The sequence below is a fragment of the Mobula hypostoma genome, chromosome 24 (assembly GCF_963921235.1).
Source record: "Mobula hypostoma chromosome 24, sMobHyp1.1, whole genome shotgun sequence".
Classification (NCBI taxonomy): Eukaryota; Metazoa; Chordata; class Chondrichthyes; order Myliobatiformes; family Myliobatidae; genus Mobula; species Mobula hypostoma.
Genome location: NC_086120.1, coordinates 9,023,359 through 9,040,354, shown reverse-complemented (window position 1 = coordinate 9,040,354; position 16,996 = coordinate 9,023,359). Strand labels below are relative to the sequence as shown.

At 44.2% G+C, this 16,996-nt stretch overlaps 1 pseudogene; it reads left to right on the top strand.

Annotated features, from left to right (window-relative positions):
- The first annotated feature begins 12,498 nt into the window (after positions 1-12,498).
- Positions 12,499-16,996, top strand: part of LOC134337169 (ubiquitin carboxyl-terminal hydrolase 35-like) — a 33,027-nt pseudogene continuing 28,529 nt past the window's right edge.

Sequence of the window (16,996 nt, the reverse complement as noted above, 5' to 3'; positions counted from 1 at the left end):
TGCCCTGGAGTGATACAAGGGGGACGCTGAAACTTGCCATGAGTTCTTAAATCAATGCTCCCTTGTCTTTCAGTTAGAATTTTCAGGGTTCCCGTTAGATACGTGTAAAGAGGCCTATATAATTTCCTTCCACTTGGGCAGAGCCCTTTCATGGGCAATGGCTTTATGGGAGAAGGATGCTGCTGTATATTCTGATATAAAGCTATTTCTAAGAATGATGAGGGGAATATTCTGTCATCCTGCTGTGGCCCTAGAGGGAGCCAGCAGACTCCTACAGCTACATCAGGGAGTGTGGTCCATGGCTGACCATTCCATTGATTTCTGTACCTTCATGACAGAGAGCAGGTGGGACAATGCTTATACAGGGATTAAATTCCCATTTTAAAGATGCTTTTGCCTCCAGGGACCAGGCAGAGTATTTGAAGGAATTTATGAACATGACCTTAAGAATTGACAATCATATATCTGAAAGAAGACTGGAGAGATGTGGTGAGTTCTCCCGGATGATTGGTTCTCAGAAATACTCAATGCCTACTCCACTTCCTCAATCTGATAGCCAAAGCAGATCCCTGCAGTCATCTCTCGAAAATCCCATGTAACCTGGAAGAACCCGGGTCTCCACAGCAGAGAGAGGGACATATGTGGCAGAGGTGTTGCTGGTACTGTGGTAAAGCTGGCCACTTCCAAGTTTGTTGGGAAAACTCCAAGGACTGTCAAGTGAGTGGGAAACTTTTAAAGATAGTCTCAGGACTCTCTTCCGCTTTGTCAAGTTCTGGATGGTTTTACCGTTCCTATTATCTTGGGGGAGACACCAGCATTCTGTGAGAGCCTTGGAAGAATCTGGCTCATCAGAGAATTTTTTGGACATCAGGATGGCTGAGAGAATCCAAATTCCTAACGTTCGCCTCTTCAATCTTATCTGTGCTAAGGCCCTGAATGGTAGACTTTTGAAATATGGACATATCCTTCATCTTCCTGTCCTCTCAAGTTGACTATTGGAAGTCATGAAGATCCATTTCATTTCCATCTTATTCATTCACCAGACAGTCCCCTAATAAGACCATATGATATAGAAGCAGAATAAGGCCTTGGCCCATTGATTCTGCTCCACCATTTCATCATAATGGATCCATTTTCTTTCTCAGCTCCAATCTCCTGTTATCTCTTTGTATCTTTCCATGCTTCACATGATCAAGAATCTAATCAACCTCTGCCTTAAATATACCCACTGATTTAGCCTCCACATTCACCTGTGGCAATGCATTCCATGGATTCATCACTCACTGGCTGAAGAAATTCCTCCTCATCTCCATTCTAAAAGTGTGCCTGTATTTTGAGGCTGTGTCCTCTGGTCTTGTACTCCCCCACCATAGGGAACATCCTCTCCACATCCACTCTATTGAGGCCTTTCAACATTCAATGAAGTCACCCCTCATTCTTCAGAATTGCAGTGAGTTGAGGCCGAGAGCATAAAATGCTCCTCATATGATAAGCTTTTCAATCCTGGAGTCGTTCTTGTGAACCTCCTTTGTACCCTCTCCAATGTCAGCATATCCGTTCTCAGATAAGGGGCCCAAAACTGCTCATAATACTCCCCTGTGCTTTATAAAGCCTGAGCATAGCATCCTTGTTTTTGTATTGTAACCCTCTCAAAATAAATGCTAACATCACATTTGCCTTCTTCACTGCCAGCTGAACTTACAAATTCACCATTAGGGAATCTTGCAGAAAGAGTCCCAAGTCATTTTGCACCTCAGATTTTTAAAATTCCTCTCCATTTAGAAAACAGTCTACCTTTTTATTTCTTCTTCCAAAGTGCATGACCAGACATTTCCTGACACTGTACTCCATCTGCCACTTTGCCCATTCTCCTAATTTATCTAAGTCCTTTTGTATGTTTTCTACTTGCTCAAAACTACCTGCCCTCCACCTATCTTAATATTGTCCACAAACCTGGCACAAAACCTTCAATTCCATCATCCAAGTCATTGGCATATAACATAAAAATAAGCAGTCCTAACAGAGACCTCTGTGGAACAGCACGAATCACAAGCAGCCAATCAGAAAAGGCTCCCTTTCTTCTCTAGTTTTGCCTCCTGCTAATCAGCCAATGCTCCATCCATGTTTATATCTTTCCTGTCATACCATCGCTCTTAACTTGTTAAGCAGCCTCATGTGCGGCACCTTGTCAAAGGTCTTCTGAAAATCCAAGTGCACAACATCTGATTCTCCTTTATCTAATCTGTGTGTTCTTTCTTCAAAAAATCCCAACAGTATTGTCAGGCCAGGTTTTCCCTTATGAAAACCATGCTGATTAAAGTATACTTCATCACATGCCTCCAAGTAACCCAAAACCACTTCTTTAACAATCGACTCCTACATCTTCCCAATCACTGAGGTCAGACTAACCAGTCAATAATTTTTTTTTGCCTCTCTCCCTTCTTGAAGAGTGGAATGACATTTGCAATTTTCCATTCCTCTGGTACCATACCAGAATGAATTGATTCTAGAAAGATTACTACTAACGTCTCTACAACTTCTTCAGCTACCTCTTTCAGAACCCTGGGGCAGATACCATCTGGTACAGGTGACTTACCTACCTTCAGACCTTTCAGTTTCCCAAGAATCTTCTCCCTAGATATCACAACTTTATACACTTCTGCTGCATAACTAACATGAAGCTCCAGCATACTGCTGGTGTCTTCTACAGTGAACACTGTTACAAAATACTTATTCAGTTCATCTGTCATTTCCTTGACCCTCATTACTACCTCTCCTGCATCATTTTTCAGCAGTCCAGTATCTTCTCTTGTCTTTCCCCTGCACTTGACGCATCAAAAGAAACTTTTGATATACTCTTTAATATTAATTTGTGAGCTTACTTTCTTATTCCATTTTTTCTTTCTTTGTGACTTTTTAGTTGCCTTCTGTTGGTTTCAAAAAGCTTCCCAATCCTCAAACTTCCCACTAACATTTGCTCAATGATATGCCCTCAGTTTGGCTTTCATGTTGTCTTTGACTTCTTTTGTCAGCCACGGCTGTGTCATCCTAACTTTAGAGTACTTCTTCCTCTTTGGGATGTATTTTTCCTGCACTTTCCAAATTGCTCTCAGAAAGTCCATGCATTATTACTTTGCTGTCATCTCTGCCAGTGTTCTGCTCTTATCAGTTTTGGCCAGTTCCTCTCTCATGCCTCTGTAATTCCCTTCACTCCTCTGTAATACTGGTACATAAATAAATAACCAGATATATAGATAGATATGTAAGTAACAAAATGGAACAAGCAAATAAACAGATTGATAGATAATCGGTAACAGTGCCTTGGGCCCACCTCTGTACCATAAATGTGACAGTGCTTTTCTCAGGAGACAGAGCTCCAGGAAACAAACCCACACAACCAGATTTCTCTACTTTCAGCAACAAGGGAGGTGATGTCAGTACTGGCCACTCCAGTGGGGAATTCACATTTGAGTATCTTCATCCTTCCACCAATCTCTTAATGCTCCCACTCTACCTTGTCTGTACTGACCACATTACAATTCACACAAGTAGCAGTGGAAATACGGGTTCAGTAAAGTCAATAAATTACTTATCTAAGACAGAAAACCTGCAAACTCAGTCTTGCTTTAGATTCTAGTGAGCTAGGAGAGGAGAGATTACATAAGTGAGGAACATGCTTGATTTGAAATTGACATACTCATGAATTGTGAGCATATTTCAATTAGTACCTATTTAATGAAGGAAGGGTTTACATATACTGTGAATGACGATGGTAAATATGGATCATCATACAGTTATCTCATTCTCAGATGTGTTTATTACACATCAAGCAAATTTTCACTTCCTCAGTGGCAGGAATGGGTCGGAATTCAACTTTGTGAAATAGTTCACCCATTGTACAGTACTTCTTGAATGTTGATGAAACTTTGGATCAAACTCTCTCAAAGAAAGAATACTATCCTTGTGATTGGGAACAGGAAGGGTAGCTGCCCTTCACATGGTGACCTTGTTTAGTTTCCACATTTCACCTATGGACATGGCCATGCTGTTGTTTTCAGTCCCAGAGATCCTGGAACCAAAACCTGGTCGCATCTGTGTCCTTTCTCGGACATGCCCAGGTTTAACGAATAAGGGCATACAGAAAGTAGCTTCAGTTAATAATTCTATATCAGTTGTACTGAGAAGAATAACTGCACATCCACAATTTACACATGTGTTTGTGTGGTTCAATTTTCCTCTTTCTCTGAGGGCATCAGGAGCATCTAACCCAGTGACAACGCTTCCCATGGGAATCCAGACAGTGAGTGTGGGCAGACAAGGGCAAGTGAATCCATCTCACCCAGTGCTGCCCTCCTCAAACAGCCAGCAATCAGGGCCACTGACAGTGAACAGCAGTGTGGACAACCTGGCTGAGGTTTCAGTTGTAATCCTGAGCAGGGACATTGGTTGTCGTAACTGCATTTTCCTTGGAAGAACAATTGATCAATTCTGGATTAGGCAGCATGATGTGGACCTTGTTGTTCTGTACATCTGAATAAATTATAATGTATAGACACAGTCTATTTTATTAAATCTATCTATACATTGACACTGGGATCAAAGACATATGTCTTCCTTGGATCCATTGCCTCATTTATTGCATTGAACTTGGGTCAACCCATTATGGGAACGATGTGGAGGCTTTAGAGAGGGTGCAGAAGAGGTTTATGGGGATGCTGTCTAAAGTTGAAGGCAGGTGCTATAGGGAGGGTTTGGATAAATCTGGTGTATTTTTCCCATGATAAAAGTGTCTGATATGAGATAGCATACATTTATGGTGAGAGGGGTAAGTTCAAAGGAGATCTGCAGTGTACATGTTAACACAAAGTGTGGTGAGTGCCGAGAATGCACTGCCAAAGTTGGTAGTGGATGTTAATATAATAAAAGGCTCTTAGGTAGGCACCTGAATATGCATAGAAGGAAGACAAATGAAGATTGTGTAGGGAAAACAATTGTTTATGAAAGCATTAATTAACCTCGTAGCTCAAAAGGCAAGTTCCTGTTCTGTACCTTTCCTATCATCACAGAAATCCAAATATCTCTATTTCTGTTCTACTTGAGGCACTATGGGTTCACAGACTTATGACCTGGGTTTGTATTATCTGGTGGGTGATCATTAATGAATGTCAATGATGCAGTGTGCTGGAGCTTTATTTAGGAGAATTGCTCCACTGGAGTTAATTATTTCATGAGATTCCACCAGTCGCTGACATCGTGAGTGTTCTTGGAGCTAAAGATAGCTTTAAGATCTGCCACTTTAATCCTTTAAATAAACATTCCTCCAAAAGAAAGAAATCAAGGGGCAAAAACCAAACTGTGAACTCCATCAGAACCAAATGCAGGAGCTGGCCTTTATAATTTTCCTCTGTGTAAATGACATAGAAAATGTAGCAGAGCGTTACAAATTGGAAAGTTAAAGGAGGAGACAGAGTGATAGAGATAGAGGTACATTGTCACACATTGGGTTTTGCTGAGGGTCGATTGCCCTTTTTGACTTTAAAGATCAGATGGCAGGCCGCGATAGCACACTCAGTGCCAAGTTGTTTATTGTGTGTCAGAGGTAAACATATATGTTTGGGATCTTTCTTTCTTGTATGTTAAATTTAAAATGGCTTCTTTGTTATGTGAAACTTGGCAATGCTTCTCTGTTATGTTACATGCTCAAAAAGTCTCCATCTAGACATTTGCTTGGGTTAATACAGATAGCAGGGTGCTATTAACCAATGTATCTTTTTTCGGATGATAATGCTGTCTCATATGACTGGGAACAAGCTCTTTGGCGGGGAGTAGGAGGAGAGACAGGGAGGACGGCGGATGTTCGGAAAGGCTCCAAGTCGATCACTTCGAGTGGTCCCGAGCTGTGAGTCGACAGGATCCGGGTGGTCGTCAGGAATTGATTGAGCTCCAACGGTTGTGCACGAAGAACTTGGACTTTGATAAGTCTGGCGCCTCTTTTTTATCCATTACTTCCTCTTCTGTATCGAATTTATATTAATTTCGTAGACTTAGTAATATCTATAAAGTGTACTTGGTAAAACATACTGGGTGTGCTGGCTGATGATTGATGTTTGGGATTGATTCAGGCGGCAGTGGTGCAGCAACCGACTCCGTGGGAAGCGTTGAGGCAGGTGCTGGCTGGGATTTCCCCGAGACATATACGAGCCAATATAATTGAGCGTTACATATAGAAAAAGAGCAAAAATATTTATAGTGCAAAAAATGGCAAAATAACCAAAATGACAGAAGTGAAAACACAGATATATACCATCAGAACTTCAGGACTACAGCCTTAAAACATCAGTCTAAAGTAATACACCTTATGGCTGGTGGTGCAGTGAGATCAGCGCCAGGCTCGAGAACAGAGGTTCTGAGTTTGATCCAGTGACAGACCACTCCGGAGCGCACTCTCCATCCGTGCCGGGTTGATGTTGAGTTCGCAACTTGACCTCGTTAAAAAAAAACACTGCCGCCTCCAGTATAAATTCCCACGTGGAATATTGTGGAGGATCAAGTACCCAAAACACACCCTCTCTCCCTCTTCAGCTACACCAAAATGAGCCTTTAAATAAGAAGCTCCTTATTCTCAGAGAAAAGGAATGTGGTGGTGGGGGGGGGGGTGCTGGGGGGAGGTACTGTTGTTACCTTGAGCCTGAGCAACTACACAAAATCAAAACACAGGATTTCACATCCTTCTTCATCCCACTCATCAATGAGGGGCTATTCCTGAAACTGGAAGCAACAACACACATAACGCGTCACTGAATGCCACTGAGGGGCAAGGACAAATAAAAGTGCCCCCACTGTGCATTAGCCTAACGTGCACCCGATAAGCATAATGTCAGCACAGCCAGACAGGGACAATGAGAATTTTGGGGCTACTGGTGGGAAGTGGGGGTCTGAGGAGGTTAATTGTGTTCAACCAGCTCAGTCACAGCTGCCTTTCCAACTCTCCAAAGTTTGAATAATGTGTATACTTGTACAGGCATATTGGGCTGGATGTTTCAGTATCCATATCAGAGATGACAAAGAAACTGGTCAGGGTAATGAATAACATTGGAGTAATTTGGGCCGGGGTGTGGGATGGGGAGGTGGAATCCAGCTTGTCTTGTCCCCATGTGCTGGTCATTTGTTTTAATGATGCTTCTGAAGGAGCCTTGCAGTGAAACACGATCCTACTCATCCAGACTGATTCCAGCCAGGTTCAGACCACCGAAACCATGCGGGATTTCACTACCTGCACTGTCCTCGATGTAATGATCAGTTGTGGAATATGTCCTTCAGCAGTTTACTACAGAGTGGGGTGGAATAAATCTGCAGTAATTCCTCTCCCCTCACTGACTCTTCAATTGTTATCCCACAATTGATCAGCCCACTGGCTTGGACTGCAGCTGGTTTTGGCAAAACAGTGCAGAGTGTAACAGAACTCACCAGTCTCAGGGCTGCACAGGTTCCCCCTTATTCCCATCTACTTCCTACAGAAGCAGTGGGCCATGCATTGGGAAGACAGGTACAAGTATGCTTAGGTAACATGTGAAGGGTGTGGTGCCGTGCTGGTATCTCACAGCTTCAGTGACCTGGATTTGATCCTGAGCTTGCCCATGAGAAATTTGTAATTTCCCCTTAGTGCAATGAAGAAACAATAGAATCAAAGGGTACTTGATGACATTAATGAGTAAAATGGAACTGGCATCAATGGGGTTACTCTGTTGGGAGCTGCTATGGACCCAATGGGCTGAATGGCCTCATTATGTGTTTTACTAATGTAGTATTTGGTTACTGATAATTTTTCAGTATAACATTACCACAAATGATAATTATCTTCCTCCTGTAGGAGGCACTGAGATATCACTAACTGGGAACAGGTTGGTGTGAGATGGTTAGAATTGTCCAAGGAATGGCTGCATGATGCTATTTTGAAGTGAGGTCCAGTATTGCTCAGTCATGTGCAATCTTCAGTGATGTGTCATGAATGCATTTAAGTGAATTTCCACATGAACATTGATTACTCATCGCCTTGGACCTGCTCTGATATTCAATCACATTATAGCTGATCTTTTTGAAACCTTAAAGTTCCAATACTCTATGTTCCAAGTAACCTTTCACCCTCTTCCAATTTGAAAGTATCAACTGGTTTTTCTTCCAAACACCCTTGAGAAAAAAAGTACAGTTTATGACCCTCTGAGAGAGAAACAAACTTATCTTCACATCTGTGCTAAACGGACAGCCCCTGACTTTTAAACATTAGCATCTTGTTCTAGAGGCTCCTACAAGAGGAGACATCCTGTCCATAGCCACCCTGCCAAGACCCTCCAGGAGATGATGATCTATTGAATTTCCCCCTCAGTCTTCAAAATTCCAGTGGACACAGGCCTCACCTTCCCTCACAAGATGATCTACACATCAGAGTACTGAATCCAGTGCAAGGGGAGATTAGAAAGAGAAAGCAGAGTTCCTCCTTCCAAGAGAGGAATCGTAGGCATTGGATTTAGCTGTATTTGGAAAAGTATGGGCTTATTAGTGATAGTCGGGATGGCTGTGTGCAAGGCAGATCATGCCTTACAGAATAGACTGAGGTGTTTGGGGAGGTGACAAAGATGATTGATGAGGGTAGAGCAGTAAAAGTTGTCTACGTAAATTTGAGGAAGTCTTTTGATAAGCTCCTTCAGGGTAGCCTGATGCAGAAGATCAATTCACATTGGATCCATGATGACTTTGTGGACTGGATTTAAGTTTAGTTTTCCATAAAAGACAGAGTGTAATAGTGGAAGGGCAATATCTCGATTGGAGGGCTATGGCTATTGGTGTTCCACAGGTATCAGTGCTGGGACCTCTGTTTTTTATGACGAAAAGCAAATGACTTGGATGAAAATACGGAGTGGCAGATTGGTAGGCTTGCCGGTGGCAAAAGGAATACAGAGAGTGTTTCTGGTATACCAGATGTGATCTCAGCAGTGCTCCTTTCAATAGAAGCACAGAATGCTGAATTCAGATAACCTACCTGGACCTGATAGATAAGTCACTTGAACCCGATGGACTACACCCCATGGTTCTGAAAGAGGTGGCTTAAAGATTGCGGAAGTATTAGCAGTCATTTTTCAAGAATCATTAGATTCTGGGATGGTTTTGGAGGACTGGAAAATGACAAATGTCACTCCACTCTTTAAGAAGACAGGGATGCAAAAGACAGGAAATTATCAGCCAGTTTGTCTGCCCTTGATGGTTGGCAAGATGCTGGAGCCCGTTCTTCCGGGTGAGGTTTTGGGGTACTTGGAGACACATGAAAAACAGGCCAAAATCAGCATGGTTTCCTCAATGGGAAACCTTACCTGAAAAATCTGTTGGAATTCTTTGAGGAAATAACAGCAAGATTGACAAAGGACAGTCAGTTCCTGTTTTTCACTTGGATTTTCAGAGCCTATAATAAGAGTACATGGATAGAAGACTGGCTGACAGACAGGAAGCAAAGTGTGGGAATAAAGAGGGCTTTTAGTACTTGACTGCCATGACTGTTGTTGTTCTGCTGGGGTCAGTCAGTGTTGGGAACATTTCATTTCCATCTCTATATTAGTGATTTAGATGATGAAATTAATAGCTTTATTGGGCAAGTTTGTGGACAATACAAAGATAGGTGGAGGGGAAGCTTGTATTGAGGAAGCAGAGATTATGCAGAAGGACACTGACAAATTTGGAAAATGGGCAAAGAAGTGGGAGATGGAAGACATAGTGAGGTGTTTGGCCATGCACTTTGTGAGAAGGAATAAGGGTGTAGAATATTTTCTTAACATGGGAAAATGTTCAGAAGTCAGAGGTGCAAAGCAGAACAGAGATGAAAAGGAAGTTCTTTGGCCAGAGGCTGTTGAATCTGTTGAAGTTTTTGCCAAATGCAGCTTTGGAGGCCATCTCAATGGGTTTATTTAAAACAGAGGTTGATAGGGTCTTGATTAGTAATGGTGTCAAAGCATATGGGGAGAAAGCAGGAGAATGGGGTTCAGAAGGACAATGAATCAACCATGAATCAATGGGGTTGAAAAGGATAATAAACTAAACATGACAGAGCAGACTCGATGGGTCAAATGGCCTAATTCTGCTCCTATGTCTTAGGTCTTATGGAGATCTTATAGTGGAAGGAAGATTCCTGATGAAGCAGCCGAACATGCTTGGGTTGAATGTATTCCATGAGGAACTGCTGCAGTGATATCATGGGCCTGGGACATTTGAAGTACAACAACCACAACATCTTTCTTCAGGTGAGATATGATTCCAGTCACTGGTGTGCTTTACTCATGATACCCATTGATTTCAGCGTTACCAGAATTTGATGGCATGTTTGAGGAGAACAGAACAGGCACCAATGGGATTGCTCTGTTGGGACCTTGCATGGACCGAATGGACTGAATGGCTTCATTATGTGTTTTGATAAATTGCACCACAAAACCACAACATATAGGAGCAGAAACAGGTCATTCAGCTCATCTACTCCGCTATTTCATCATGGCTGATTTATTATCCCTCTCATTCCCATTCTTCTGCCTTCTCCGCGTACACGTTGACGCGTTTACTTTTCAAGAAAATGTCAATCTCCTTTTTAAGTATACTTCATGACTTGGCCAGCACAGCCAACTGTCGCAATGAATTCCACAGACTCACCACCCTCTCGCTGAAGGAATTCCTCCTCATCAATGTTTGAAAGGGACGCCTTTGTTTTCTGAGACTGTTCCCTCTCGGGGAGTGCAGCTTGGGAACATGTCGGTGTGAGGTTTCTTTGTGTGATGGGAATGGTGGGTTTTGCCCATTGTAGCGTGGTGTTTTAGTGAGTTTGCTTTCTTTCTCAGGAACTCAGGGCTGCAGTGCCTGTGCTGTTGGAAATTGAACCTGGGAGTTCCCCTCCACTCTACCCGTCTATGCATGTGCAAATGGCACGGATCAAACTGCCAGCTGTACCAGGATTGCTGCGTCTCTCTTTACCTCTCCCTCTGTCACCCATCCCACCCCACTCCGTTCCCGCCTTTCTGTCTCCTGGGCGTTTTTCTCTCTCATCTCACCTTCGCTATCGGCTGTTTCTCTGTCACTCCTTCTTTCTCTATCCGTCTCATCTCTCCTTCCCTCTCTCATTATCTCTCTTTCTCTGACACACACACTCTTCCTCCCTCTGCCACCACTCTCATGCTCCTCAGAATGAACAACAGCAGGGAAGCAGCCATTGTTTGAAACCCCGGACTGAATCGCCCAATGGTGACTACCCCGTCCATCGAAGTAACGGCAAGGGGGTGAGGGGGAGGTCAGCAGTGGAGGGCTCTGAGCGAGTTGCTGGGGAGGGAGAGGAAGGATCAAAGTCGGAACAGGGTTCGGGAAATGAATGCAGTGGCGCTGCAGATCGAGAGAGGGTTCGGGTTCAGCCTAGGAAGCATTGGTCGGAGTGGGAAGGAGAAGGGAAGGAGGGCGAGGGTATGGCTGGGAGAGTAGTGGAAAAGGGACCAGTAGCTCACGTGAAATAAATCCTGTACTACTCTGTCTCTGGACTCCTGTAGCTGCATACCATCACCCAAAAGATAGTTGAGGAACAGTATTTCAACTTATTACTGGGAAGTTTACATCCCTTGTGACCCAACCATTTCAGATACCCAGACTTTCTGGTTTGTGTCAGTATTGGTAATTTCTGGAGAAACTTCATTAGCCCAGAACATAACTACAGTTTATTCCTCTCTCCACCAATGCTGCCACAGAAACTGAATATTTCCAGCCACGTTCATGTTCATTTCCTTGACTGACCTTCCCAACATCAACTGCTTTGTTCTCATCTTACATCGCAGCCTAATAGTCTACCCACCACCCTGACCCGTTTATTTCCAGTATCGCCGCAATGGAACTTCCTGTCATTCGTTGCTGATATTCGGTGTCCAAGGCTGCCGGAGAGATTTCCTGAACTTCACGAACCAGAGAGAGACGAGTCTCCCCTCTCTTCACTCCTCCCACTCGGTATCAGAATAGGGAAAACACGAAAGAAGACAAAACGCGCACACGGAAATCATTCCTGCACTGATCATCTTTATGGGTAGTTAGTCACCGTTACCGGCTGTCAGTCTGATCCTGACGACGGATCACAAAAACATTTATCCAGTTTCAGAGAAAACAATTTAACGCCTGAAATTTCCAGAAGAAAAGTAACTGTCCTCTTTAACACCGTGTAGCCTCCCAGTAGGAAAAAGAACAAAATCCGCCTCAAATCAGAGTACAAATGTTCCAACACCACAGTGGAAACTACAGAGAGCGGAACAGAAGGGAAGTACAGTGAAGAGCGAGTAACAGCGGTTGTCTTTTTTCCCGGAACCTGAAAATCGGTAAGTAGGGAACATTGGTGTTGCTCTGCTGTTGGTCAAGTCTCGGAAGACTGGAACGAGAGGAAGGGAGTAAAACACCACAACGAAACACGAATTAGCTGGAACCTGCAAATTCGCGAGCATGTTTGCCGAACCTGGTCCAGAGCCCGCCTGCGAGAACGCGCAGACCCCGCCCCGCGGCAGAGTCCGTGGTTGTGACACTATGAGACAGAAAGGCCACAAGCACAGCCTCCCAGAACTTGCCGTCCTCCATCACGGATGTGTTAGACCAGGAGTCCCCAACCTTTTTTGCAGTGCGGACCGGTTGCATATTGCAATATTCTTGCGGACCGGCGGACCGGCCGACCGGGGGCGTTGTGGGGGGGGGGGTGGGCGGGATAGTTGCCAACGGACAAGAGCAGCAGTCAAATACGTTGCGTTTACCCACTGAAGACTACAATGACCATGAAGCCTTGCGCGGGCACCACTGCGCATGAGTGAACCTGCCGATTATTTTTCCCCAAATCGTGTTTGGCGATTCTGTTTGGAGGGGATGTTAATCATGACCGGGATATCGGTGATAAGTGGCTAATACACTCAATTTCGTTTCTAAAAGGCTTTATCTAACGAATTTAATATTAAACACACAGCGCATTTTCCTCGCATGAATATAGCGATGTCAATTATCAGGGGAGGACAGGGGAGCTAAGTGTTGAAAGAACTTCCAGTAGAAGTGTCAGAAGCAGGTTCGATATTATAATTTAAAGAAAAATTGAATAGGTATATGGACAGGAAAGTAAATGGAGGGTTATGGGCTGAGTGCAGGTCAGTGGGACTAGGTGAGAGTAGCATTTGGCACGGACCAGAAGGGCAGAGATGGCTTGTTTCCGTGCTGTAATTGTTATATGGTTATATAAGTCAATAGCATCATAACATTTTAAGTAACGTTTGGATATTAAATACAGCCCATATTTTCCCCGTATGAAGCTATAAAATCATTGCAACGCACCAATATCGCTGAATCAGTGGGAGCCCCGGGCTTGCTTTCCTGCAACAAGACGGCCCTATCGAGGGGTGATGGGAGACAGCGATACTCGAATGGGGTTCCTTATGTCCAGTCTAATCCGCAATTTAGTTTTTGTTACATTCATCGCAGAGATATGTTGGAAATGGAAGCAACGTTTTCAGTGCTTCCATGGCTATCTCAGGATATTGAGCCTTGACTTTGATCCAGAATGCCGGCAGAGATGTTATGTCAAACATACTTCTCAGCCCGGCGTCATTTGCAAGCTCGAGGAGTTGATCTCCTTCCCGCGCTGACATGGACGACGCATGCGTTCAAGATCAACAGTGGGCGTGACGGGAATGAGGAAAGGTGCAGCTGACTCATATCGCCAAATCATATCGTTTCCTCGCGGCCCGGTAGCGCATGCTCTGCGGCCCGGTATCGGTCCGCGGCCCAGTGGTTGGGGACCACCGTGTTAGACAGCTGCAAGCGGGAGAGTCAGGACCATACAATGACGCTGGAGGAGCTGGCTGACTCCATCCATTCCTTCAAATCGAACAAAATTCCCTGAATTAATGGCTTACAGTACTCAGCTCTGAAAGACCTTTTCATGTTAAATCAAATGGAATAAAGTTGAATAATCAGTTAAGCCATACGCAGAGACAGTCCAACGAGACAGCGTCCTTCTGAGGCCAAGGTGCATAGTATACAGTACATTCAAGTTAGCGAGCGAGAGAGAGAGACACACACACATCGTTACGTAAGAAAACACACGTATAGTCCATTGATGGTAAACCTCTCGCCAATACAGCCTGTCATTCCACCGATTGAACACGGGAGGATAGCTCCCAACCGAACACGGACTCCACACTACACCCCTTCAGCGTCGTCTCACCTGGACTGTAGCAGCATGCAAGCCCCCTGGAGGTCCAGTCCTAGCTAAAACTGAAGCAACGCTGCTGCCTCGTCGCTTGCAGCATCTTACATTATCGACGTCCAACAGCATCTTCGATCTTTGGAGAGAAGTTCCAGATAGGCACTCACAGTTACACTGCATGCTGCTTTCGCACACCAACTCTGATGGCTTCCAGTATCAGGTCACAACATGGTCTTGGCCCAGGTCAGCTCCTCCGAACATTCTCCAGCCCATCTGCCAGCTTCTCTTTCTCCCATTTGAGCGTCGGCTCCTTCGACACCCTGGCCTGCGGGTCCTAACAATGAACTAATGGTGTAGACCTGTGGCAGCCGTAGTTGTTGGAGAGCAGTAGAGTCTTAGGATAATTAAAACAACACACATTTTAAAAAGAAAAGTGCACCTTTGGTTGACTGCTGCATTCGGATGCATCGCCATCTTACCAGAAGTCACAACGTTGCAAATGCAGAATTTCAAACTCTGAGCTGCCGCATGAAGAAGGACACCCGGAACTCTACAGCCAAACTGCTACAAGATTTTACTTTCAAACTTTTAAAGTATATCCAAAGGCAAACTACTGCAGCAGCTGTAAAACTGAAATTAAAGTAGAGACACTGAACAATTCTGATGGTATCCATTGGAGAGAGAAACAGGGTTTAAATATCCGTCTTTCATCAGAGACAGTGATATCTTTTCTATTTCATTGGTCAGTTGGAATTCTGCTACCAAATCAGACTGGCCATTTGAAATGACGTATGGTGGACATATCTACCCAGTGGGAACTGATTTCTGAACAGAGATTTCTGATCAGTGAATTCACAATATTTTGCTGTAAAGGCTGATTTTTTTCTGAGTCTTTTGAAGGATTGCTTCTTTTTCTTTCAGTCATTGCTCGTTGATAAATCTGGAAAGCCCCATATATTGGAGGATTGATTTTGCTGGCCGTAAGGGAGTTTCTAAGGACAGTTTTGCATAAATCACCAGACCAAATAATTAAAGCGATGGCACTCAGTGACAAGTCTGTTTAAAGATGAATAGCTGAAATATCTGAGAATGTGGAAGGCACATTATACAATGGAACTTGTTCCCTTTTCTTGTTTGTGTGCTGTATAGGACCTTTGCCAAAGTCATCAGAAAGATGAGAGGATAAAATGTGTGACCTTGACAGACAATGGAGGGACCCAAGTGAAATGTTCTCTGTGCACGGATGGATTTACCCTCTTCCACTCCAATGTGAAGTCGGTTTGCAAATTGATCGGCATGGCTAAGCAGTCAGGCTGCCAACTCAAACTGCTCACAGAGCCAGTTGCCAAAGAGCGAGGCCATGCTCTATCGCAAATGGCCCAAATGAGCCAATGTCTCCCTCATCAACAGGTCTGCTTAATTGAGGGTGCTGGGGATCTCATTCTGAGGGGCTGAGGGGTGCAACAGGAATTGACTGGAGCAGATTGGGAGAGTAAAGTGGGACTGTGGGGAAAATGCTCCTATCATTAAGTGAGAAGAACTAGCAATCCGGCGTGAGATGTTCTCAGGGCTGCTACAATTGGTGCAGATGTGGCTCATCCCCCCGCTCTGCTCCTCTAGTTTGGAAATGACCCAGATTGTCCTCCGGTTCATCTGGGAATCTAAGAAGGAGCAAATAAGACTGGTTACAATGCACAAGTCCTTGGACAACCAAGGCAAAAATGTTCAAAATGTCTCCATGTGCTGTTGCTTCAGAGTGTGCATGGAACCTAAGCCCGTGGACCCCAAGTACCATTATTGAGGTTCTATCTGTCCTGGGTTTTGAGAATGATGGGTCTGGCCATTGAACATCCGAGTCAACGGGACGCTTGGTGCAGCCACTTGTAAAGGCTTGGTGGGGAAGGACCACATGGAAGGTTCTTCTGCTACAGGACAGGGAGTAGCTGGGTTTGGTGAAGAAGCTCATGAGTTATTGCCCTAAGTGTAGCACCCATCAGAGACTACATAAGTGACAATAGAGTTATTGGCTTTAAGGAATTTAACTGAACACTACATAATGCCTATTTAGAGAATAAAAAGGCATTGCACCATTTATTTTTGTAAATATTTTATAAATCAAGTTGATTTTGGAACAGAAATGCTTTGGGTACCATTTTCACTGACCATGCCCATCTCCAGTCACACAGCATGTCATTTGCAGTAGCCTGGAAGCATAGCACATTGTTAAGGAGGGTTTTAACCATTCTCTTCACTTGGTACCACGAGATGGGCAACAAGTAGAAAACATTCTTCCAGGGTGCATCACAACCTCGTATGGAAGTTGTCCTGTCCAAGACCGGAAGAAGCTGCAGAAGATCGTGAACATGGCGCAGCCCATCACAGAAACCAATCTTCCGTCCTTGGACTCACTTTACACCGCATGCTGTCGGAGCAGTGCTGCCAAGATAATCAAGGACACGACCCACCCAGCCAACACACTTTTTGTCCTTCTTCCCTCTGGGAGAAGGCTCAGGAGCTTCAAGACTCGTATGGCCAGATTTGGGAACAGCTTCTTCCCAACTGTGATAAGACTGCTGAACGGATTCTGAACTGGATCTGGGCCGTACCCTCCAAATGCCTGGACCAGCCTCTCGGTTTTTTTGTACTACCTTACTTTACATTTTTCTATTTTCTATTTATGAGTTATAATTTAAATTTTTAATATTTACTATCGATTTGTAATCCAGGGAGCAGGAAGCGCAGAATCAAATATCGCTG